This window comes from Monodelphis domestica, chromosome 1 (assembly GCF_027887165.1).
Source record: "Monodelphis domestica isolate mMonDom1 chromosome 1, mMonDom1.pri, whole genome shotgun sequence".
Taxonomy (NCBI): domain Eukaryota; kingdom Metazoa; phylum Chordata; class Mammalia; order Didelphimorphia; family Didelphidae; genus Monodelphis; species Monodelphis domestica.
This window is the reverse complement of record NC_077227.1, coordinates 645,657,743-645,683,777: the sequence shown is the minus strand read 5'-3', so window position 1 is coordinate 645,683,777 and position 26,035 is coordinate 645,657,743.

Sequence of the window (26,035 nt, the reverse complement as noted above, 5' to 3'; positions counted from 1 at the left end):
TTCTAGAACAAGGGGGCAATACAGACACTGACAGAGCTCACAGGACACCCTCTACACTAAATCCCCAAAAGACAACTCCTAGGAATTTAATTTCCAAATTACAAAGCTTTCAAACAAAAGAAAAAATCCTACAAGAAGCCAGAAAAAGACAATTTAGGTATAATCCATGCCAATCAGGGTCACACAAGACCTTGCAAGTTCCACTCTGAATGATCATAATGCATGGAACATGATTTTCAGAAAGGCAAGAGAGCTGGGTCTTCAACCAAGAATCAGCTACCCAGCAAAACTGACTATATACTTCCAAGGGAAAGTATGGACATTCAACAAAATAGAAGATTTCCAACTTTTTGCAAAGAAAAGACCAGAGATCTGTGGAAAGTTTGATACCAAAAAACAAAGAGCAAGGAATACCTGAAAAGGTAAATATTAAGGAAAGGGAAAAGGAGAAAAAATTTATCTTTTTCTTTTACTCAAACTCTCTTCTATAAGGACTACATTTATATCAATCTATGTATACTAATATGTGGGGAAAATGTAATGTGTAAATAGGAGGAAAAGAAAGACCAAATAGAATAATCTTTTTCACACAAAGATTCACATGGGAAGGTGAGGGGAAGAAAACTCCTATAAGAAGGAGAGGAAGAGAGTTTTTACTTAAAACTTACTCTCAGGGAAATCAAATCTGAGAGGGAAGAACATCCAGATCCATTGGGATCATGAATTCTATCTTACCCAACAAGGGTAGGGAGAAGGGAAAACCAAGAAGGGAGGGTGGAGGGAACACAAAAAAGGGAGGGAAGAAGAGGGGGAGGGGGAGGGAACAAAAAGGGAGGAACTAAAAAGGAAAACATATCAAGGGAGGGGACAAGGGGGACTGATTTAAAGTAAATCACTGGACTAAAAGGTAGAGCTGAAGAAGAAAGGATAGAATTAGGGAAGGATATCAAAATGCCAGGGAGTCCACCAGTGATAGTCATATCTTTGAATGTGAATGGGATGAACTCACCCATAAAACATAGACGAATAGCAGAATAGTTTAGAATCCCAAACCCTACTATATGTAGTCTTCAAGAAACACACAAGAGGCAGGTAGACACCCACAAGGTCAGAATTAAAGGATGGAGTAAGACCTTCTGGGCCTCAATTGACAGAAAGAAGGCAGGAGTTGCAATCATGATATCTGATAAAGCCAAAGCAAAAATAGACCTGATCAAAAGGGATAGGGAAGGTAATTACATTTTGTTAAAAGGGACTTTAGATAATGAGGAAATATCACTAATCAACATGTATGCACCAAATAATATAGCACCCAAATTTCTAATGGAGAAACTAGGAGAACTGAAGGAAAAATAGACAATAAAACCATATTAGTGGGAGACTTGAACCAACCATTATCAAATTTAGATAAATCAAATCAAAAAATAAATAAGAAAGAGGTAAAAGAAGTGAATGAAATCTTAGAAAAATTAGAATTAATAGACATATGGAGAAAAATAAATAGGGATAAAAAGGAATACACCTTCCTCTCAGCACCACATGGCACATTCACAAAAATTGACCATACATTAGGTCACAGAAACATGGCACACAAATGCAGAAAAGCAGAAATGATAAATGCAGCCTTTTCAGATCACATGGTAATAAAAATAATGATCAGTAATGATACATGGAAAACCAAATCAAAAACTAATTGGAAATTAAACAATATGATACTCCAAAATCATTTAGTTAAAGAAGAAATCATAGAAACAATTAATAATTTCATCGAGGAAAATGACAATGGCAAAACATCCTTTCAAACCTTTTGGGATGCAGCCAAAGCGGTAATCAGAGGTAAATTCATATCCCTGAATGCTTATATTAACAAACAAGGGAGAGCAGAGATCAATCAATTGGAAATGCAAATGAAAAAACTCGAAAGCGATCAAATTAAAACCCCCCAGCAGAAAACCAAACTAGGAATCCTAAAAATTAAGGGAGAAATTAATAAAATCGAAAGTGATAGAACTATTGATTTAATAAATAAGACAAGAAGCTGGTACTTTGAAAAAACAAACAAAATAGACAAAGTACTGGTCAATCTAATTTAAAAAAGGAAGGAAGAAAAGCAAATTAACAGCATTAAAGATGAAAAGGGGGACAGCACCTCCGATGAAGATGAAATTAAGGCAATCATTAGAAATTACTTTGCCCAATTAAATGGCAATAAATACACCAATTTAGGAGAAATGGATGAATATATACAAAAATACAAACTGCCCAACTACAGCGTTTGAGGGGACATGAGAGAGGAGAGACTCTAAACGAACACTCTAATGCAAATCCTAACAATATGACAATGGGTTCAAATCAAGAACACATGTGATACCCAGTGGAATCATGCCTCTGCTGGGGGGGGTGGGGGTAGGAAAAGAATATTATCTTTGTCTTTAATGAATAATGTTTGTAAATGATCAAATAAAATATTATTTTTTAAAAAAAGAAAAAAAAGGAAAAAAAGGAATAATAAAGTGGAGGAATTCCATGGAGACTGGAACAACCTCCAGGAAGTGATGCAGAGCAAGAGGAGCAGAACCAGGAAAACATTGTACACAGAGACTGATACATTGTGGTACAATTGAAGGTAATGGATTTCTCCTTTAGTGGCAATGCAATGTCCCTGAACAATCTGCAGTGATCCAAAAAACACTATCCACAAGCAGAAGATAAACTGTGGGAGTAAAAACAGCGATGAAAAGCAACTGCTTGACTACAGGGGTGTAGGGGATATGACTGAAGAGAGACTCTAAATGAACACTCCAATGCAAATACCAACAACATGGAAATGGGTTTGAATAAAGAATACACGTGATACCCAGTGGAATTGCGCGTGGGCTATGGGAGAGGTGGTGGGAGGGGTGGGGAGGGAAGAAAAGAAAATGATCTTTGTTTCCAATGAATAATGTTTGGAAATGACCAAATAAAAATTAAAAAAAAGATTGAGTAGACTGTTACCAAGATTTCTGGGTCAAGTTTTATATTAGAACTTTCTCCAAATTAGACATTACAGAAATTTTTCTATAGCTTCCTTGGTAAGGATAACACATTGAGATTCTGACAATTTTTTTTAAAGTTCTATTTCACATATCCTGAGGTGGATTCAAGATGGTGGCTTAGAGGCAGCAAAAATTCAAAACTCTGAAAACCTTTCCTCACAGATAAAAAACACAATGCTTGCAGGGGACTAAAACCCAATCTAATAAAAGGACAGAGCTAGGAAATCCTCCTCCTAGACCCAACTTAAAATTAAGTCTCCAAAAAAGCCTGATCTATATAGAACATGCAGGTTTAAGGGGAATAAAGAAGGAAGGTCTCAGTACACCTCCTCCACCTACAGTGCTGAGCCTCCATCTGTGGCTGGAGTCTCTGGGTGGGCAAGGGCGCTAGTCTGGAGGGAGAACCTTGTTGGCAAAGTTGTGCCAGGCTCAGGGCTTCTTCTACACAGTTGGTGTAGAGGCAGCTAGATCAGAAGCACAGAGCAGGCAGCCTAGTCACAGTTGAAACTCTCCATCTTGCCCTGCCTCTGGAGGTTTTGGCCTCAGGGCACATCCAGCTTTGCAGATCACCTCCGCTGCCCTGGCTCAATATCATCAATAAGGGCAGAAGCCCATCAAGAATCCCTCAGACAGCAGAGAAGTTCAAGCTCCAATATCCCTCCTCCACAGACTGATCTGAGAGCCTCAATGACTGAGCTCCAAGGGACAAAGACTGCAACAAACTACAGGCAACAGCCTTGACCACAGGGCAGGAAGCCCATCTCCTTCTCAGCTTCTGCTGTCAGCCAGGGAAGATGAGATTATCTTATCAAACAGCAGAACAGAAAAGAAGCCCCTTCAGGTCAGAACAGGTCAAACTCACAGATCTAGCACAAAATGAGAGGAGCAAGACTAAAGGCAACTACAAGGAGAAAAGAAGGGGAAAATATGAGTAAACAACAGAAGAAGAAAAGAGAAATTACAATCAACAGCTTCTATCCAGGCAATAAACAAAGAGCAAATGAAACAGAGGAAGATCAAAGAACACCAAGCAAAAACACAGAAACTGCAGTGAATTGGACACAGGCTTTGGAAGAACACAAAACACAATTCAAAAATCAATTAAGAGAGGCTGAAGACAACTGAGAAAAGAACTTAAAAAGTAAAATAAATCATCTAGAAACAGAAAACTGTGTCTTGAAAGCCAAAATCAATCAGCTTGAAAATAAGGGAAAGGAGATGAAAGATGACCTCCAAGGAAAATCAAACCAGAAGGAGAAGGATGACCAAAAATCCAGGGATGAAATTCAGGCTTTAAAAACTAGAATACAACTAAAAGCAAATAACTTCAGAAGGAAACCTATAAAACAAAATCAAAGAATAAAAAAAATGAGTAAAATATGAAACATCTCATCCACAAAATGGAAGATTTAGAAAACAGGTCCAAGAGACACAACTTAAGAATCATTGGTCTACCTAAAGATCATGATAAAAAAAAATCCTGGGCATCATTCTACAGAAAATTATCCAAGAAAACTGCCCTGACATTCTAGAGCAAGAAGGAAAAGTGGAGATTGAAAGAATCCAGAGATCACCTCCTGTATTTAATCCTCAACCGACATTACCCAGGAATATTATAGCCAAATTCAAGAACTACCAGACCAAGGAAAAATATTACAAACTGCTAAGAAGTCATTCAGATACGATGAAACTACAATTAGGATGAAACAGGATCTGGTTGCATCTACTTTGAAGGAACAGAAGGCATAGAATATGATATTCCAGAAAGCAAGGGAACTAGGTCTATAACCAAGAATATATATATACATATATATATATATATGTATGTATGTATGTAAAATAACCAAGAGACTAAATATATTATTTAATGTTCATCGGGGATTTTAATTCTAAATCACAATGAAATACTCAAGTCAGAATGAAATTTTATGGTGGTTTAATTACATCAGAAGGAAGAAATTAAGAATGAGGGAGATTCAAAACCAAGCAAGAATTAGAAAGAATTACAAAATGCAAAATAAATAATCTGGATTACATCAAATTAAAAAGTTTTTGTACAAACAAAACCAATGTAACCAAAATCAGAAGGGTAGCAACAAATTGGGAAACAATCTTCATAAAAACCTCTGACAAGGGTTTAATTACTAAAATTTATAAAGAACTAAATCAATTGTACAAAAAATCAAGCCATTCTCCAATTGACAAATGGGCAAGGGACATGAACAGGCAATTCTCAGCCAAAGAAATCAAAACTATTAATAAGCACATGAAAAAGTGCTCTACATCTCTTATAATCAGAGAGATGCAAATCAAAACAACTCTGAGGTATCATCTCACACCTAGCAGATTGGCTAACATGACAGCTATGCAAAGTAATGAATGCTGGAGGGGATGTGGCAAAGTGGGGACATTAATTCATTGCTGGTGGAGTTGTGAATTGATCCAACCATTCTGGAGGGCAATTTGGAACTATGCCCAAAGGGCGATAAAAGACTGTCTGCCCTTTGATCCAGCCATAGCACTGCTGGACTTGTACCCCAAAGAGATAATGGACAAAAAGACTTGTACAAAAATATTCATAGCTGCGCTCTTTGTGGTGGCCAAAAATTGGAAAATGAGGGGATGCCCCTCAATTGGGGAATGGCTAAACAAATTGTGGTATATGTTGGTGATGGAATATTATTGTGCTAAAAGGAATAATAAAGTGGAGGAATTCCATGTGAACTGGAACAACCTCCAGGAAGTGATGCAGAGCGAAAGGAGCAGAACCAGGAAAACATTATACACAGAGACTGATACATTGTGGTACAATCGAAGGTGATGGACTTCTCCATAAGTATCAATGCAATTTCCCTGAACAATCTGCAGGGATCTAAAAAAAAATACTACCCACAAGCAGAGGATAAACTGTGGGAGTAAAAACACCGCTGAAAAGCAACTGCTCGACCACAGGGTTGGAGGAGATAAGACTGAGGAGAGACTCTAAATGAACACTATAATGCAAACTCCAACAACAGGGAAATGGGTTCGAGTCAAGAACACATGTGATAACCAGTGGAATCATGCGTCGGCTATGGGAGAGGGAAAGGCGGGGGGGGGGGGAAGGGAGGAAAAGAAAACGATCTTTGTTTCCAGTGAATAATGTATGAAAACGACCAAATAAAATAATATTAAAATTAAAAAAAAATAAATTACGTGAGAAATAAAACAAAGGGACATATACTAAAAAAAAAAAAGAATGAGGGAGAAAGAGGGAAAAGGGTAGAAGATCTACTCCAGCCTGGCCTGAGCCAGGGGGAGTTCAGAGGCCTCAGCCAAGGGACCTTCTCAGAAGATTAACTATCAGCTTCCAGCCACGAGGCCTCCTCCAAGATGAGGGGCCTCATTGGAGGCTGGTGCCTTCAGAAAGCCAGGGAAAGAGGAATCAGCCTTAACACTCACCATGTAGTCGCCTAAGGGAGAAGCAGTCTCAGGTCTCCACACTCCAACCCTCCAAGTCAAGAACCACCACAAAAAGTCACCAAAGTCCCTCTCACATGAAGTGATGTGAAATATGAAGGCAGTTCTTTACATCACTTCCTGTTTCTCACATGTACCAATGGTGGCTTAAACTTGGCTTAGGACAACCCTGGAGGTCAGTCAGTTGTTTCTGATTTGTCATTTGCTAGCACATGTGGGTCACCAACCATCATCCCCCACACTTAATCCTTAATGGGAGTGTATACATTCCTGGTTTGACTAAGCAGGGTGGAGTAAATCTAAAATTCATAGAGGGAACAGTGACAAACTGTATAGGATGAAAAGCCAAGACATAAATATGTATGTGTGTGTGTATATAGATATAGATATATATATTAGAGGTAAAAAAGATTAGTACTAAGAGAAAAGGGGAAAGAAACAAAATTGGGTAATTTATATGTCATAAAGAATCCCATGGTGGGAATGGGGGAAAACACTAATACATTAGAAGGGTAAAGAAGTTGGAGATAGGAAATACTTAATTCTTACATGCATTGAAATTGACTCAAAAAGGGAAGAATAATCAATTGCATCGGGGCAGAGATTTGATTTGCACCCTATAGAGAATAGAAGGGTAACAAATGGGCTGGTGGGAAGAGAAGCAATACAAGGGAGGGGGAGGGGAGGGGGATAGTTTAGAAAGATTGTAAAGAAAATAAGAGGGGAATAAGAAGTGGGGGTAGAAAGGGAAGTAAAATAAGGGTGGGAATTAGGGGGACTGATTAAAAACAAAATACTGGTATAGAAGGAAATAGTGAAAGAAGAAAGAAAGAATAAATGTCAGGACTAAGAGTGGAAATCTAAATGCTGGAAAATACAAAGATGGTAATCATAACTCTCAATGTGAATGGAATGAACTCACCCATAAAATGCAAGCAAATAGCAGAGTGAATTAGAAACCAATATCCTACATATGTTTTCTACAGGAAAAACACATGAGGAAGGTAAATACACATCGGGTCAAGGTAAGTGGATGGAGGAGAATCTGAGGCATCAACTGAGAAAAATAAAGCAGGAATCCCAATTGTGATATCTGACAAAGCCAAAGTAAAAATAGATCTAGTCAAAAGAGATAGAGAAGGTAATTACATCTGATAAAAGGCAGTATAGACAATGAGGAAATATTAGTACTCAACATGTATGCACCAAATGGCATAGCATCCAAATTTCTAAAAGAGAAGCAAATAAAAAAATTAATTGGAAATTAAATAATACAATTCTCCAAAATCATTTAGTTAAAGAACAAATCATAGACATAATTAATAATTTCATTGAAGAAAAAGACAGTGATGAGACATTCTTTAAAAAATCTATGGGATGTAGCCAAAGCAGTACTTAGGGGGAAATTTATATCCTTGAGTTCATATATTAACAAATTAGGGAGGGCAGAGGTCAATGAATTGGGCATGCAAAATAAAAAACTAGAAAGTGAACAAATTAAAAATCTTCAGATGAAAATTGAATTAAAGATCATAAAAATTAAAGGAGAAATTAATAAAATTGAAAGTCAAAGAACTATTAATTTAATAAATAAAAATAGAATCTGGTACTTTGAAAAAAACAAATAAAATTGACAAAGTACTGGTTAATCTAATTTAAAAAAAGAAAAGAAAAAAGCCAAATTAATAGTATCAAAGATGAAAAGGGAGACCACACCTCTAATGAAGAGGAAATTAAAGTAAACATTAAAAAACATTATGCTCAATTATATGGCAATCTAGATGATATGGATGAATATTTACTAAAATATAAATTGCCTAGATTAAAAGAAGAAAAATTTAGGTATTCTAAAAAACCCTATATCAGAAAAAGAAATTGAACAAGCCATCAAAGAACTCCCTAAGAAAATAATTCCAGGGACCAGATGTATTCACAAATTAATTTTATCAAATATTCAAATAACAATTAATCTGAATATTATCCAAACTATTTGACAGAATAAGCAAAGAAGGACTTCTACCAAATTCCTTTTATGTCACAAATAAGGTACTAATTCCAAAGCCAGGCAGGTCAAAAACAGAGAAAGAAAACTATAGATCAATATCCTTAATGAACATAAATACAAACATCATAAATATAATACCAGCAAAAAGATTCCAGAAAGTGATCATGAGGGTTCTTCATTATGACCAGGTAGAATTTATACCAACAATGTAAGGATGGTTCAATATTAGGAAAACCATCCACATAATTAACCATATCAACAAGCAAACCGACAAAAATCATGTGATTACCTCAATAAATGCAGAAAAACCTTTGACAAAATACAATGCTCAATCCTATTGAAATAAATAGAAAGCATAGGAATAGAAGGGTCTTTTCTAAAATAATGAACAGTACATATCTAAAACCATAAATAAACATTATCTGCAATGGGCATAAACTCTACGCCTTCTCAATAAGATCAGAAGTGAAACAAGGATGCCCATAATCACCTCTATTATTTAACATTGTACTAGAAACACTAGCAGTAACAATTAGAGAAGAAAAAGAAATTGAAGGTATTAAAATAGGCAATGAGGACACCAACCTATCACTCTTTTCAGAGCCTAGCTTTGGGGAGAAAAATACACTATTTGATAAAAACTGCTGGGAAAATTGGAAGACAATATGGAGGATCAACATCTAACACCCTACACCAAGATAAACTCAGAATGGGTGAATGGATTGAATATAAAGAAGAAAATTATAAGTAAATTAGGTGAACACAGAATAGTATACATGTCAGATCTTTGGGAAAGGAAAGATTTTTAAGATGCATCAAGAGTTAGAAAAAAATAACAAAATGTAAAATAAATAATTTTGATTACATTAAATTAACAAGTTTCTGTATAATCATAACCAATGCAACCAAAATTAGAAGGAAAGCAACAAATTGGGGAAAAATATTCATAACAAAAACCTTTGACAGAGGTCTAGTTACTTAAATTTAAAAAGAGCTAAACCAATTGTACAAAAAAATCAATAGATTCCCCAATTGATAAATGGGTAAGGGACATAAATAGGCAATTTTCAGATAAAAAAATTAAAACCATTAATAAGCACATGTAAAAGTGTTCTAAATCTCTTATAATGAGAGAGATGCACATAAAAACAACTCTAAGGTATCACCTAGCAGATTAGCTAACATGACAGTAAAGGAAAGTCATGAATGTTGGAGGGAATGTGTCAAAGTTGGGACATTAATGCATTGCAGGTGGTGTTGTGAATTGACTCAATCATTCTGGAGGGAAATTTGGAACTATACCCAAAGGGCACTAAAGACTGTCTGCCCTTTGATCCTGCCATAGCACTGCTGGGTTTGTACCCCAAAGAGATAATAAGGAAAAAGACTTGTACAAGAATATTCATAGCTGCGCTCTTTGTGGTGGCCAAAAATTGGAAAATGAGGGGATGCCCTCCAATTGGAAAGTGGCTGAACAAATTGTGGTATATTTTGGTGATGGAATACTATTGTTCTGAAAGGAATAATGATCTGGAGGAATTCCATATGAACTGGAATGACTTCCAGGAATTGATGCAGAGTGAAAGGAGCTGAACCAGGAGAACATTGTCCACAGAGACTGATTCACTGTGGTACAATAGGATGTAATGGACTTCCCCATTAGAGGCAATGCAGTGATCCTGAAAAACTGGAGGGAGGGGACTTACAAGAAAGAACACTATCCACATTCAGAGGAAAAACTTTGGGAGCAGAAACACAGATGAAAAACATCTGCTTGATTACATGGGTCGAGGGGGATATGACTGGGAATGCAGACTCTAAATGATCATCCTAGTGCAAACATCAACAACATGGAAATAGGATTTCATCAAGGACATAGGTAAAACCCAGAGGAATTGTACGTCGGCTATGGGAAGTGGTGTGGGGAGGGAAGGGAAAGAATATGATTCTGGTAACCAAGGAATAATGTTCTAAACTGACTAATTAAATACAAATAAAAAAATAAAAGTATTATTTTTTTTTGTTCAGCAAATATATCTTAGAGATTGGGGAATAGATGTGGGTTAAATATAGTCTTAGGCTCTCCAATGCTCTCCCTTACTTCACTGATCAAAAAATATCTTCTAATTGCCATAAAAAGATAGCTAGCCAAAAAAAAAAAAGCAACTTCATCACCATAATATTTTCCCACGTTTCCCCTATCTTCTTTTTAAAAAATATAACAAAACTTAACTTGTTCTACCAGTCACATTTCATTGCATCTGTCAAATCATGTTTTGCCTTAAAAGAAAGAAGTACTATTGGTCTTTCTCCTTTCTATGCTACTACTGAAAACTAAAACATCAGTCAGTGTTGATTTTTCCAGATTGGAGTACTCCTGTATTTTCTATTCTTCCACATGAAAGTATGAATTTTTATGGGTTGATAACTCTTGATATGCTATCTTACCACTATTCTCATGTATACTTAATCTCACCAGCCAAGTAAATGGTGTGTACACATGTATTCGTTCAATTCTTGAGAAGAGGGACTTTGAAGCAAGATTTTGTCTAAATGAGGAAGATAAAAATGATTGTCTATATAATTCTTTTCATATGAGGAATGGTTTATGTATAACCTAGAGAGGAACAGACTTGGGAGGGAATATTTCCTGTTGTAAGATATAGCTCTTTTACATATGAATATTTTAGTTACTGAAAGGAGCATAAAAAAGATTTTAATAAGAAAAAAATATCATGAGACATTTCTCTATGGACATGGGGGGGGGACTCCTTGTAAATATATTGAGTGCTATAAATATCTTTTAGTACATAAAGGACTTTTTCATCATTATTTGATCACTTTTAGGGATAGATCAAACAGTGCCATTGCTGGGTCAGAGGATATGCACTGTTTAGTAACTTTTTCTATATAATTCCAAAATACTTTCTTTTTTTGTTATTATTTCCCTCCTATTGAGTATGAAATACAACCTTAACATTTCTTTAATTTGCATTATAGTATTGGTTTAATACATTTTATGACTATATTAAAAATTCTCTTGGGAACTGTGTTAATTTTTTTAGATTATTTATCAATAAAGGAACTGCTTTTTTCTTATAAAATTGAATCAGTTTTGTAATGGCAAAGAATAGAAAAGTAAGGAAATATTTATCATTTGAAGAATAACAGATTGTGTTATATCAATATATTATGGAATTCTATTTTGCTTTAAGACATGAGGAAATAGATAATTTCAAAAAGATTTCAAAAGGCTTATATGAACTAATATAGAGTAAAGTGAGCAGGACTGGAAGTACAATTTATTCTATAACCTTACTATTATAACAATGTATATTATAAGTACCTTTATAAAATAATAAAGAATGTAATGAATAGAAATGAGAAGTTTTTATAATAATCATGACACATAAAATACTTTGAAAGTAATACAAATTATAATCAAATACAATGAGACTGATGATGAAACATGCTATCTGATAACAGAGATAATGGATTTAAAATACAGAAATATACATACATTTCAATATAAAGACATGCAAAGAATTTATTTTGGTTATCTGTGCATACTTATTACAAGAAATTTGTTTTTCTTTTCTTTTCCATTTTCCAATGGTGTAGGGAATAGGAGGAAAATAGATTTTCCTTTAATTTAAAAAAAAATGGAGGGGGAATATAGATGTGAATTTTTGCATGCACTTTTAAAATCACTTTCCTTTTTTTAGTTTAATCCATTTACTTTGTCACAAGAGAACTCTCATGAAGTAGAAATAATCTGTTAATATAATGTAAATGCAAAATATTACTTACTTTTAAAAATGTATCAAAGGAACTTGTTTGAAAGTGAGGCATTGACAGATAAATATGACTATGGTGAATTTCAGTTTATTAGCTCATTAATATATGATTTTCCTCAGAGGTAGGATATTGCTGAGAATATAAAACAAAGAATTGTATAGGCACTATGGAGTGAGTACAAGATGAATGTTTGGGATCATATTTGACAGTTGGATTTTTGAGTTTCTCCTCATTAGAACAAAAGTTACTATCTACTTTGACAGAGGAAACACAGACAAAAGAAGAACATAGGAAGAGTCAGGAGAAACTAGAGACTAAATAATACATCAACTACCTGAGGAGAGAAGTTGATCATATATACTGACCCCTATTGCTTTTTTTAAATTTTTTAATTAATTTTTTTTTATTTGAGCATTTCCAAACATTATTCACTGGAGACAAAGATCATTTTCTTCCCCTCCCCCATCTCTCCCATACCTGACACGCAATTCCACTGGGTATCACATGTGTTCTTGATTTGAACCCATTTCCATGTTGTTGGTATTTGCATTAGAGTATTCATTTAGAGTCTCTCCTCAGACATGTCCCCTCAACCCCTGTAGTCAAGCAGTTGCTTTTCCTTGGTGTTAGAATTCTTAAATAATCCCATATCAGAAAATGAAATCCAACAACCCATCAAAGAACTTCCTAAGAAAAAATCCCCAGGGTCAGATGGATTCACAAGTGAATTCTATCAAACATTCAAAGAACAATTAATCCCAATACTATACAAACTATTTGGCATAATAAGCAAAGAGGGAGTTCTACCAAACTCCTTTTATGACACAAACATGGTACTGATTCCAAAACCAGGCAGGTCATAAACAGAGAAAGAAAATTATAGACCAATCTCCCTAATGAATATAGATGCAAAAATCTTAAATAGGATACTAGCAAAAAGACTCCAGCAAGTGATCAGAAGGGTCATCCACCATGATCAAGTAGGATTTATACCAGGGATGCAAGGCTGGTTCAACATTAGGAAAACCATCCACATAATTTACCATATCAACAAGCAAACCAACAAAAATCACATAATTATTTCAATAGGTACAGAAAAAAGCCTTTGATAAAATACAACACCCATTCCTATCAAAAACACTAGAAAGCATAGGAATAGATGGGTCATTCCTAAAAATAATAAACAGTATATATCTAAAACCATCAGCTAATATCATCTGCAACGGGGATGAACTAGATGCATTCCCAATAAGATCAGGAGTGAAACAAGGATGCCCATTATCACCTCTATTATTTGACATTGTACTAGAAACACTAGCAGTAGCAGTTAGAGAAGATAAAGGAATTGAAGGCATCAAAATTGGCAAGGAGGAGACCAAGTTATTGCTCTTTGCAGATGACATGATGGTCTACTTAAAGAATCCTAGAGATTCAACCAAAAAGCTTTTTTTTTTTTTAAGAGAGAGAAAGGAGGAGTATTATAAGTCAACTGAGATAGCTAATTGAAGTCAGACAGTCTCTGAAGTTGTCCTCTTTAAAAGTTGCCAGAAGCTGATTGGAGGAGGCAGAATTTTCCTGGTCTATGAGGATCTGGCTGAGTCAGATCTTTAATTTCTCTTTAATGCCATTTAAGATCTTAAGAAGTGAGATCAGATTAGTATTATGCATGCTGTGGAAGCTGATTGGAAGACAGTAAAGTCCTGCTTTTTAATGAAGAGTTGAGTGGACTCGCTATCCCTTAGTGCCATCACAGACTAAGAGGAACCCCCTCAAAAGTTTGACCACATTGTCCCCCACCTTGTTTTCAGACTTGAGAGAAGAAATGTTTCAATACTCTGCAGATATGAGGTGCTTTTCATTTCTTTACCTTAAAGGATCTGCTCAACACTAAAGAAGTTTATCAGTCTTCAAATACCCAATAAGGGAGCAGAGCTGGAAAAATGGACATCCTAGGAATACAAACTCTTTTGCAGTGACAGAAAATATATAATACTATTGATTTACAAAATGAATATGAATTAAGATATTATAATGCAGCAAGAGAAATATTACTTGAATAATAATTTGTATATGTCCACCTCCAAAGAAAGAACTAATAAGTAGAAATAACTAAAACATAGTTTTACACACACACACACCACACATGCACACATGGTTTTATAAACCCTTCCCATTCTCCTATAAACCTTTTCCACATTCTTATTAACCTTTCCCGCACTCTTATAAACACTGAGCCAATCAGCTTCCAGGATACAGAACACAGCACCGTGGTTGGTCACCTTTTATTCCATCAGCCAATAGTGTGCTGTGTGCAATCTCATGTTGGCAAACTCACACAAGCAGTAGTGACTTAGTGCATTTCCATTGTGTACAATTCGGTATTCAACTGCAATATCCCACCATATAGCAAAAACTCCACGATACAGAATTAGATATATATTTTTTTAAACCTTCAATACAGTGAAGTCATGATAAATGAACCATGATATAGTTATGGATGACATATATATATATAGAGAGAGAGACAGAGAGAGAGAGACAGAGAGAGACAGAGAGAGACAGAGAGAGACAGAGAGAGAGAGACAGAGAGTTAAATGATACTTCCCTAATAGGGGGCAAGGGAAGAAGGGAGGGAGTTATTTGGAGGGAGTTATTTGGGTATTGAAATGTACAAATAAAATAATTATTTTTTTTAAAGAGCATGGTATTAGGGCAGCTGGGTGGCTCAGTATATTGAGAGCCACGCCCAGAGATTGGAGGTCCTGGATTCAATCTGGCCTCAGACACTTCTTAACCGTGTGACCCTGGGCAAATCACTTGACCTCCATTGCCTAGCCCTTACCACTCTTCTGCCTTTGAACCAATACATACTATTGATACTAAGATGGAATGTAAGGGTTTAAAAAAGAAAAAAAGAGCATGGCATTGCTTCAGAGCTATAGGATTAGGAGAAAAAGTGACTTCATCTAATATAAAACAAAGAAGTTCAGAGGAGGTCCAAGGTATATAGTGTGGACTTTTTACTGAAATTTACTACTGATATCCATGCCTGGAAATCTTGATTCATGAGTTGTCCTAGGCACATAGATTTTCCTAATTATGTGCCTCAATATCATACATCTATAAGTTTGTAAATGACCTTCCTCACAGACATATTCAATGGTAATGAAGTACAGTTTATAAGTGGACTGTTGCATTTTTATTTTTCCTGTTTTTTCAGAATGTCATATTTTAATTATTTTTTATTTTGCCTTCAATTAAACAAATGTTGTGGTAGTAGTATTGGTTTTGCCTTTGTCTTCTTGTTTAGCAAATATATCATGTTTATGAGTTGTTTATGTCACTCTAACTATTATGTGGGCAGTGGAAATAGACCAGTGTGAACTCGAGCTAGACTGATGATTCGTAGTTCTTTCCTCCCAACATATGCACATGCGCACACACACACACACACACACACACACACACACACACACACACACATCATGCCTAAGACCCTAAAAGTGACTAATAGTCACATGGCTACCCTTCTGGAAAATAACTAAGACCAATTGAAGGGATTTCAGATTGGATAAACAATTAATCCTCAATCCAAGAAATATTAAGAACGGTCAGGATCATTACCACACCAGAGCTATAATGTGTTCAGAATCAGAGTCATGGAAATAAAATGAGTTTAAAACCATTCATGTTTCTCTAGCATAAAATTATGTTGAAAAAACAATATGACTGTTTGGCACTCATTATAAGGAAGATTTTCCTAATAATTTAATAGAACTTCCCTACAAAATAATGCATTGATTTTAGGTAATGAGTTCCTCAATATTGTAAGTATCCATGAAGAGATTACCTAGTCACCAGTCAAGATTGCTATGGAGGACCTATAGACAAGATGAACTTCAAAATTTTAGAATTCTTTTCACTATATCATCCTATTATATAGTCATATAATATACTGCAACATATATCCAGATACCGCACATATAGGAGGTGGTTAATTAAATTAAATTAATTAATAATAAATTAATTAATTGATTTATTTTAGTTAATACATTAAATTAATTTGATTTAATTAAGCACTTCCTATATGTGCTGTATCTGGATTCAACAGCAAAAATATTTTAAAAGAATTATACTTAAGGAGCTTGTATTCTACTGGAAGTTGCAGTAGAAGAATACAATACATAAAGCTGTCTATAGGATAATTTGAGGAAGAGGAAGAAAGTACCACACATGAAGAGATGTGGAAAAGCTTTCTAGTAGATGACAGTTCATGATCTGGGACATGAAAAAAGCTATTGATTCTAGGAGGCAGAGATAAGAAAAGAATATATTATGTACAAAGTCATAAATATAAGAGTTGGAGTCCCAAGTCTGCAGAACAGTAAGTAAGCCAGTTTGGATGGAACATCAAGTTTGAGGAGTATAGAAATGAACAATTAGTTGGGAAAGATAGAACATGAAGTTCTTTCGATGACAAACTAAAGAGTCCACATTTTATTTTAAAGGCAATTGATGTTTGGTCTCATTGTTGTAACATTACATTTCAGTTCACTTTCCTCTCTCTAGAAAAAAATGTCAGAAAAAGGACTCTGCTTTTCTTTTCATAGCAAAGTATGCAGATCTCTGGGAAGAACAAATCTCCAAACTTTTCCTCCTCAAAATATTCCTCCCACCTTCTGCCCTACCCCATGGGGAATAACAGAGATTCTTTGGCCACATTTGCACCCTTACCTTACAGAAAAATAAGTACTAGGAAGAGCTGCTAGGATGGAATTTTCTGGTGTTCAAGTCCTTTCAATAATCAGAGAATTTAGTATTAAGTGCTAGCTTTGTATTCTGAATCAGGACAATTCTAATAAATCAATTCAAGTCTATGCTGAGCCCATCATTTTGAGTAACAGCGAGTACAGTAAATTATGGGTTTCTATCATGACTGGGAACCTCATAAGTCATAAGCACTATACACTTGGGGGTGGGGCGGGTTGGAAGCCTTTGGAGTGAGACAGATACAAAGCTATTACTCATCATTTTCAGTGCAACAGTTATGAGGTGGGTTTTAATGGCAATTTTGTAAATATTGAAGATTGTTTTTATTTTTAAGAAAATTCACTTAGCACAGTGCTTTATGGCCATAGAAGATTGTAATTTATGTTCCTGCACTTAGCCACTGCCTTTTCTGAAACAGACATTAGGAGCAATGGCATATGAGCATAACAGAGAACTAAGGGGCAACCACAGCTGCTACATCTGCTAACAACACTCTTTCTTTTGAGGTTCAATTTTAATGGATTGTATTACTCTTATGAATTCTTTTCATCATGAGACCCATTTGTTTTATTGTAGCACTTTGATTTATTGATTCAGAGATATTGTATGAAAGAGTAGAAAGTGCTAAGAAATTGTTATCAAAGGATCTGGGTTTGATTCCCAGCCCTGTCACATATTATGTTTGTGGTCTTGGGGAAATATCTTCAACTTTTAGAGTCTGTTTCTCCAATTATAAAAGTAAAGGCTTAGACTATGTCACTCTCTTGTTCACTTTAAGCCTAACATTTTCTTTCTATCCTTTTAAAAAGGTTGAATTCAAAATGCTGAAATTTCCTATGAATATCCATCCTCTTTCACAGTAATTTTTTAAAGTTTAATCTTGACAACTTAAGACATATATTCATTACTCATGATTAGTGTGTACTTTATTCTTACCCTGTGATGAAAATATTTGTGGTATCCAAGTGGGTCAAATGACTCACTAGAAAACATAAATATGGCCACAGAATCATATTATCTCAGAGTTAGCAGAAAATCTGCCACTACCTATTCTGGCTTCTGACTTTAACAAAAAATGTCATTTATAACATCCCTAGCAAGTTGTCATCTAACCTCTATTTGAAGCCTGTTCAAGAAATGATATCCCACTACCTCAAGAATTTCACTTCATTTGGGGAAAGCTCAAATTTTTAGGAAGTTTCTTTTTCCCCAACTAATTCCACCTGGGATCTGCCTCTAACTTGTACCCACTGATCTAAGTTCTGTCCTCTGGGAACAAGGCATAATCCCCCTTCTATGTAGTGCCACTTCAAACATTAAGTAAATGTAATTGTTAGAAGGGTTTTGACCTACAGAGAAATCTATTGCCTGAATTTGGACCATTCTTTCTAACTTCCACCCATTGATCCAAGTTATATCTTCTGAGCCCAAAGCAGAACAACTATAACCCCTCTTCTATGTAATATCATTTCAAACACTTGAAAATAGCTATTACATCCAACTCTCCCTTTTACCACTTTTATTGTCTAGGTTAAACATAATCATTTCCTTAAACAAATCTTTATCCTACATAATATCCATTTTCTTCATGATTCTGGTCACTCTCTTCTAAAACCACTTTAGTTTATCAATGTCATTCCTGAATCCTGGGTTTCATGATATAATACAATAATCTAGATGTGGTCTGATTAGGACAGACTACAAAAATATGCCTTTCATTCTGTACCCTAGTGCTCTCAAAAACAAGACTGAAAGGTCAAATATAGTCCACAACACTCCTAAATGTGTCTTGAAATAAATTAAAATGTAAATATGTAACAAAATAAAAAATTTTAAGTGCAACAAAAACATAGATAATCCTAATTTGAGGTTTTCTAAATAAATATGGGGCTTAAGGGATCTATTTCTATTTAAGCTTGACATCACTGTTTGTACACTATACCTCTCTCCGTGCAGCCCAGGATGGAATTAGTATTTTTGGCTACTCTGGCATATAATTAATCCTATGACTTATTGAGTGATGATTCATATCAGACATGACAACTTAGGAAAGGATGAGGTCATATGATGAGAGATAGGGTTGGAGTCAAGTTTAGAGTTTGAAAAGAGAGGGAATAATTTTGATTAATCACAATGAAGCATGTTACATGAAGTTAGATATTAACAAAGGGCCTGTCTATAATGAAAAGGACCCAGTAGAAATTAGAAAATACAGATCTCCGGAAAACCCTTCCCGACCGATCTCAAACTAGAAGCTCCTAAGGCGCCGAAATTCAAAACGATCAACAGCACAGACCCTGGGAACCCTCCTCCTGGACCTGGACCCGGTTCAAAAGGTACGGCTCCCCTTAAAAGCCAGAACCCGAGATCCCTCGGATCTCAGGGGTAGGAGCGCAGAGTCCAAGGCTCCCAGAAGCGGCAGCGGCGCCGGGCTCAGAGAGCAGGGTCTGAGGAACAACAACCCTCAGGGTCTTCTACCCAAGTCCCAGTCCGGGTGAAAGTTACTGCCTGGGGCTTCCGCTGCAGAGAGCCTGTCGGTCCGGGTGAAAGTTACTGCCTGGGGCCTCCGCTGCAAAGAGCTGGTCGGTCCGGGTGAAAGTTACTGCCTGGGGCCTCCGCTGCAGAGAGCTGGTCAAAACAACAGCAACCCTCAGGGCGGGCAAGACAGCCTCACGGGCTGGATCCTGCTATCCAAGTCCCAGTGAAAGTCTGTGCTCTGGAGCTTGGGGAAGCGGCAGCCCATCCCCCCGCAGGCCGACAAAACAGCCTCACGGCCAGGGATTCTGAAGGCAACTTCTGGAAATCGAGCCAGGGGGAGAGTGTGGCCTCGTGGTCCGACCCTTCCATTCCAGTTCCAGTGAGGCATATTCAGTTTAACCCAGGGAACGCTCATAGAACCAACATCTGCCCAGGACTAAAGCCTCTGATCACCAGACAAAGACAAGAAAAGCCAATCCTCCACGTTCAGAGATGACAAACTCCACAGAAGCACAGAAGCCCCAAAATACCAAGAAAAATAAGAAGAAAGGGGCGACTCTGGACACATTCTATGGAGCCAAAATACAAAATACAGAGCAGATAGAAGAAGATATACAAGAAAATTCTCCAAAATCTTCCAAAGGAAATAGAAACTCTCCACAAACCCATGAAGAATTTGAATCAGAAAGGACCAAAAAGATGGAAGCCCTCTGGGAGGAAAAGTGGGAAATGATGCAAAAGAAATTCACGCATCTACAAAACCAGTTTGACCAAACTGTAAAAGAAAACCAGGCTTTAAAGCAAGAACTAATAAAGCAAAGCCAAAACACCAAGAAATTAGAAGAGAACATAAAATATCTCACCGACAAGGTGATAGATCTGGAAAATAGGGGGAGAAGAGAAAATTTAAGAATAATTGGACTCCCAGAAAAGCCAGAAATAAACACCAAACTGGACATGGTGATACAAGATATAATCAAAGAAAATTGCCCAGAGATTCTAGAACAAGGGGGCAATACAGCCACTGACAGAGCTCACAGAACACCTTCTACACTAAACCCCCAAAAGACAACTCCCAGGAATGTAATTGCCAAATTCCAAAGCTATCAAACAAAAGAAAAAATCCTACAGGAAGCCAGAAAAAGACAATTTAGATATAAAGGAATGCCAATCAGGGTCACACAAGACCTTGCAAGTTCTACGCTGAATGATCGTAAGGCATGGAACATGATCTTCAGAAAGGCAAGAGAGCTGGGTCTCCAACCAAGAATCAGCTACCCAGCAAAACTGACTATATACTTCCAAGGGAAAGTATGGGCATTCAACAAAATAGAAGACTTCCAACTTTTTGCAAAGAAAAGACCAGAGCTCTGTGGAAAGTTAGATACCGAAAATCAAAGAGCAAGGAATACCTGAAAAGGTAAATATTAAGGAAAGGGGAAAAATGTTATCTTCTTTTACTCAAACTCTCTTCTATAAGGACTACATTTATATCAACCTATGTATACTAATATGTGGGGAAAATGTAATGTATAAATAGGGGGTAAAGAAAGACCAAATAGAATAATGGTTCTCACACAAAGATTCACAGGGGAAGGGGAGGGGAAGAAAACTCCTATAAGAAGGAGAGGAAGAGAGGGGGGGGGTTTACTTAAACCTCAATCTCAGGGAAATCAACTCTGAGAGGGAAAAACATCCAGATCCATTGGGATCTTGAATTCTATCTTACCCAACAAGGGTAAGGAGAAGGGAAAACCAAGGGGGGGAGGGGGAGAGGGAGAACAAAAAGGGAGGGAAAGAGAGGGGGGAGGGGGAGGGAACAAAAAGGGAGGGACTAAAAAGGGAAACATCAAGGGAGGGGACAAGGGGGACTGATTCAAAGTAAATCACTGGACTAAAAGGTAGAGCCGAAGAAGAAAAGGTTAGAATTAGGGAAGGCAATCAAAATGCCAGGGAGTCCACAAATGACAATCATAACTTTGAATGTGAATGGGATGAACTCACCCATAAAACGTAGACAAATAGCAGAATGGATTAGAATCCAAAACCCTACCATATGTTGTCTTCAAGAAACACACATGAGGCGGGTTGACACCCACAAGGTCAGAATTAAAGGATGGAGTAAGACCTTCTGGGCCTCAACTGATAGAAAGAAGGCAGGAGTGGTAATCATGATATCTGATAAAGCCAATGCAAAAATAGACCTGATCAAAAGGGATAGGGAAGGTAATTATATTTTGTTAAAAGGGACTCTAGACAATGAGGAAATATCATTAATCAACATGTATGCACCAAATAATATAGCACCCAAATTTCTAATGGAGAAACTAGGAGAATTGAAGGAAGAAATAGACAATAAAACCATACTAGTGGGAGACTTAAACCAACCATTATCAAATTTAGATAAATCAAATCAAAAAATAAATAAGAAAGAGGTAAAAGAAGTGAATGAAATCTTAGAAAAATTAGAATTAATAGACATATGGAGAAAAATAAATAGGGATAAAAAGGAATACACCTTCTTCTCAGCACCACATGGCACATTCACAAAAATTGACCATACATTAGGTCACAGAAACATAGCACACAAATGCAAAAAAGCAGAAATAATGAATGCAGCCTTCTCAGATCACAAGGCAATAAAAATAATGATTAGTAATGGTACATGGAAAACCAAATCTAAAACCAATTGGAAATTAAACAATATGATACTCCAAAACCGTTTAGCTAAAGAAGAAATCATAGAAACAATTAATAATTTCATCAAGGAAAATGACAATGGCGAAACATCCTTTCAAACCTTTTGGGATGCAGCCAAAGCGGTAATCAGAGGCAAATTCATATCCCTGAAAGCTCATATTAACAAACAAGGGAGAGCTGAGATCAATCAATTGGAAATGCAATTGAAAAAACTCGAAAGCGATCAAATTAAAAACCCCCAGCAGAAAACCAAATTAGAAATCCTAAAAATTAAGGGAGAAATTAATAAAATCGAAAGTGATAGAACTATTGATTTAATAAATAAGACAAGAAGCTGGTACTTTGAAAAAACAAACAAAATAGACAAAGTACTGGTCAATCTAATTAAAAAAAGGAAGGAAGAAAAGCAAATTCACAGCATTAAAGATGAAAAGGGGGACAGCACCTCCAATGAGGAGGAAATTAAGGCAATCATTAGAAATTACTTTGCCCAATTAAATGGCAATAAATACACCAATTTAGGAGAAATGGATGAATATATACAAAAATACAAACTGCCTAGACTAACAGAAGAGGAAATAGAATTCTTAAATAATCCCATATCAGAAATTGAAATCCATCAAGCCATCAAAGAACTTCCTAAGAAAAAATCCCCAGGGCCTGATGGATTCACCTGTGAATTCTATCAAACATTCAGAGAACAGTTAACCCCAATACTATACAAACTATTTGACATAATAAGCAAAGAGGGAGTTCTACCAAACTCCTTTTACGACACAAACATGGTACTGATTCCAAAACCAGGCAGGTCAAAAACAGAGAAAGAAAACTATAGGCCAATCTCCCTAATGAATATAGATGCAAAAATTTTAAATAGGATACTAGCAAAAAGACTCCAGCAAGTGATCAGAAGGATCATTCACCATGATCAAGTAGGATTCATACCAGGGATGCAGGGCTGGTTCAACATTAGGAAAACCATCCACATAATTGACCACATCAACAAGCAAACTAGCAAGAACCACATGATTATCTCAATAGATGCAGAAAAAGCCTTTGATAAAATACAACACCCATTCCTATTAAAAACACTAGAAAGCATAGGAATAGAAGGGTCATTCCTAAAAATAATAAACAGTATATATCTAAAACCAACAGCTAATATCATCTGCAATGGGGATAAACTAGATGCATTCCCAATAAGATCAGGAGTGAAACAAGGATGCCCATTATCACCTCTACTATTTGACATTGTACTAGAAACACTAGCAGTAGCAATTAGAGAAGATAAAGAAATTGAAGGCATCAGAATAGGCAAGGAGGAGACCAAGTTATCACTCTTTGCGGATGACATGATGGTCTACTTAAAGAATCCTAGAGATTCAACCAAAAAGCTAATTGAAATAATCAACAACTTTAGCAAAGTTGCAGGATACAAAATAAACCCACATAAATCATCAGCTTTTCTATATATCTCCAACACAGCTCAGCAGCAAGAACTAGAAAGAGAAATCCCATTCAAAATCACCTTAGACAAAATAAAATACCTAGGAATCTATCTCCCAAGACAAACACAGGAACTATATGAACACAACTACAAAACACTCGCCACACAACTAAAACTAGACTTGAACAATTGGAAAAACATTAACTGCTCATGGATAGGACGAGCCAATATAATAAAAATGACCATCCTACCCAAACTTATTTATCTATTTAGTGCCATACCCATTGAACTACCAAAATACTTCTTCACTGATTTAGAAAAAACCATAACAAAGTTCATTTGGAAGAACAAAAGATCAAGGATATCCAGGGAAATAATGAAAAAAAAACACATATGATGGGGGCCTTGCAGTCCCAGACCTCAAACTATATTACAAAGCAGCAGTCATCAAAACAATTTGGTACTGGCTAAGAAACAGAAAGGAAGATCAGTGGAATAGACTGGGGGAAAACGACCTCAGCAAGACAGTATACGATAAACCCAAAGATCCCAGCTTTTGGGACAAAAATCCACTATTCGATAAAAAATGCTGGGAAAATTGGAAGACAGTGTGGGAGAGACTAGGAATAGATCAACACCTCACACCCTACACCAAGATAAATTCAAAATGGGTGAGTGACTTAAACATAAAGAAGGAAACCATAAGTAAATTGGGTAAACACAGAATAGTATACATGTCAGACCTTTGGGAGGCGAAAGGCTTTAAAACCAAGCAAGATATAGAAAGAATCACAAAATGTAAAATAAATAATTTTGACTACATCAAACTAAAAAGCTTTTGTACAAACAAAACCAATATAACTAAAATCAGAAGGGAAACAACAAATTGGGAAAAAATCTTCATAGAAACCTCTGACAAAGGTTTAATTACTCATATTTATAATGAGCTAAATCAATTGTACAAAAAATCAAGCCATTCTCCAATTGATAAATGGGCAAGGGACATGGATAGGCAGTTCTCAGATAAAGAAATCAAAACTATTAACAAGCACATGAAGAAGTGTTCTACATCTCTTATAATCAGAGAGATGCAAATCAAAACAACCCTGAGGTATCACCTCACACCTAGCAGATTGGCTAACATAACAGCAAAGGAAAGTAATGAATGCTGGAGGGGATGTGGCAAAGTAGGGACATTAATTCATTGCTGGTGGAGTTGTGAACTGATCCAACCATTCTGGAGGGCAATTTGGAACTATGCCCAAAGGGCGACAAAAGAATATCTACCCTTTGACCCAGCCATAGCACTGCTGGGTCTGTACCCCAAAGAGATAATGGACACAAAGACTTGTACAAAAATATTCATAGCTGCGCTCTTTGTGGTGGCCCAAATCTGGAAAACGAGGGGATGCCCATCAATTGGGGAATGGCTGAACAAACTGTGGTATATGTTGGTGATGGAATACTATTGTGCTCAAAGGAATAATAAAGTGGAGAAGTTCCATGGAGACTGGAACAACCTCCAGGAAGTGATGCAGAGCGAGAGGAGCAGAACCAGGAGAACATTGTACACAGAGACTAATACACTGTGGTATCATCGAACGTAATGGACTTCTCCATTAGTGGCGGTGTAATGTCCCTGAACAACTTTCAGGGATCCAGGAGAAAAAAAACACCATTCATAAGCAAAGGATAAACTATGGGAGTGGAAACACCGAGAAAAAGCAACTGCCTGAATACAGAGGTTGAGGGGACATGACAGAGGATAGACTTTAAATGAACACTCTAATGCAAATACTATCAACAAAGCAATGGGTTCAAATCAAGAAAACATCTAATGCCCAGTGGACTTACGCGTCGGTTATGGGGGGTGGGGGGGAGGAAAAGAAAATGATCTATGTCTTTAACGAATAATGCTTGGAAATGATCAAATAAAATATATTAAAAAAAAAAAGAAATTAGAAAATATTCATTTGTAGTAAATTCTGTCAGCAAAATTTTATGACTACCTCCAGCAATGAAGATTTAGGAACAAGAGCAGAGAATGCAGATGATGAAACCTAAGATCCAATTTTAGTGGGACAAGAACAGCAGAAAGATAAAATGTCAAAGGATAAAAGAATGAAGAGAGCACCCTGTTGAAGTAATTGATCAAGAGGTCAAGTTTGTAAAGGAAAGAAAGTAAGACCACACAAAGAATAATAGACTGTAGGACAGGAGGTAATTTAGTGATGGAGAAATGACTTCTTACAAAGGGCATGTTTAGAATTACTGTGGCAATGGAAAAACTGGAAATATATAAAACTATGACTGTATATAGGAGGACTTCAGAGATCAGTT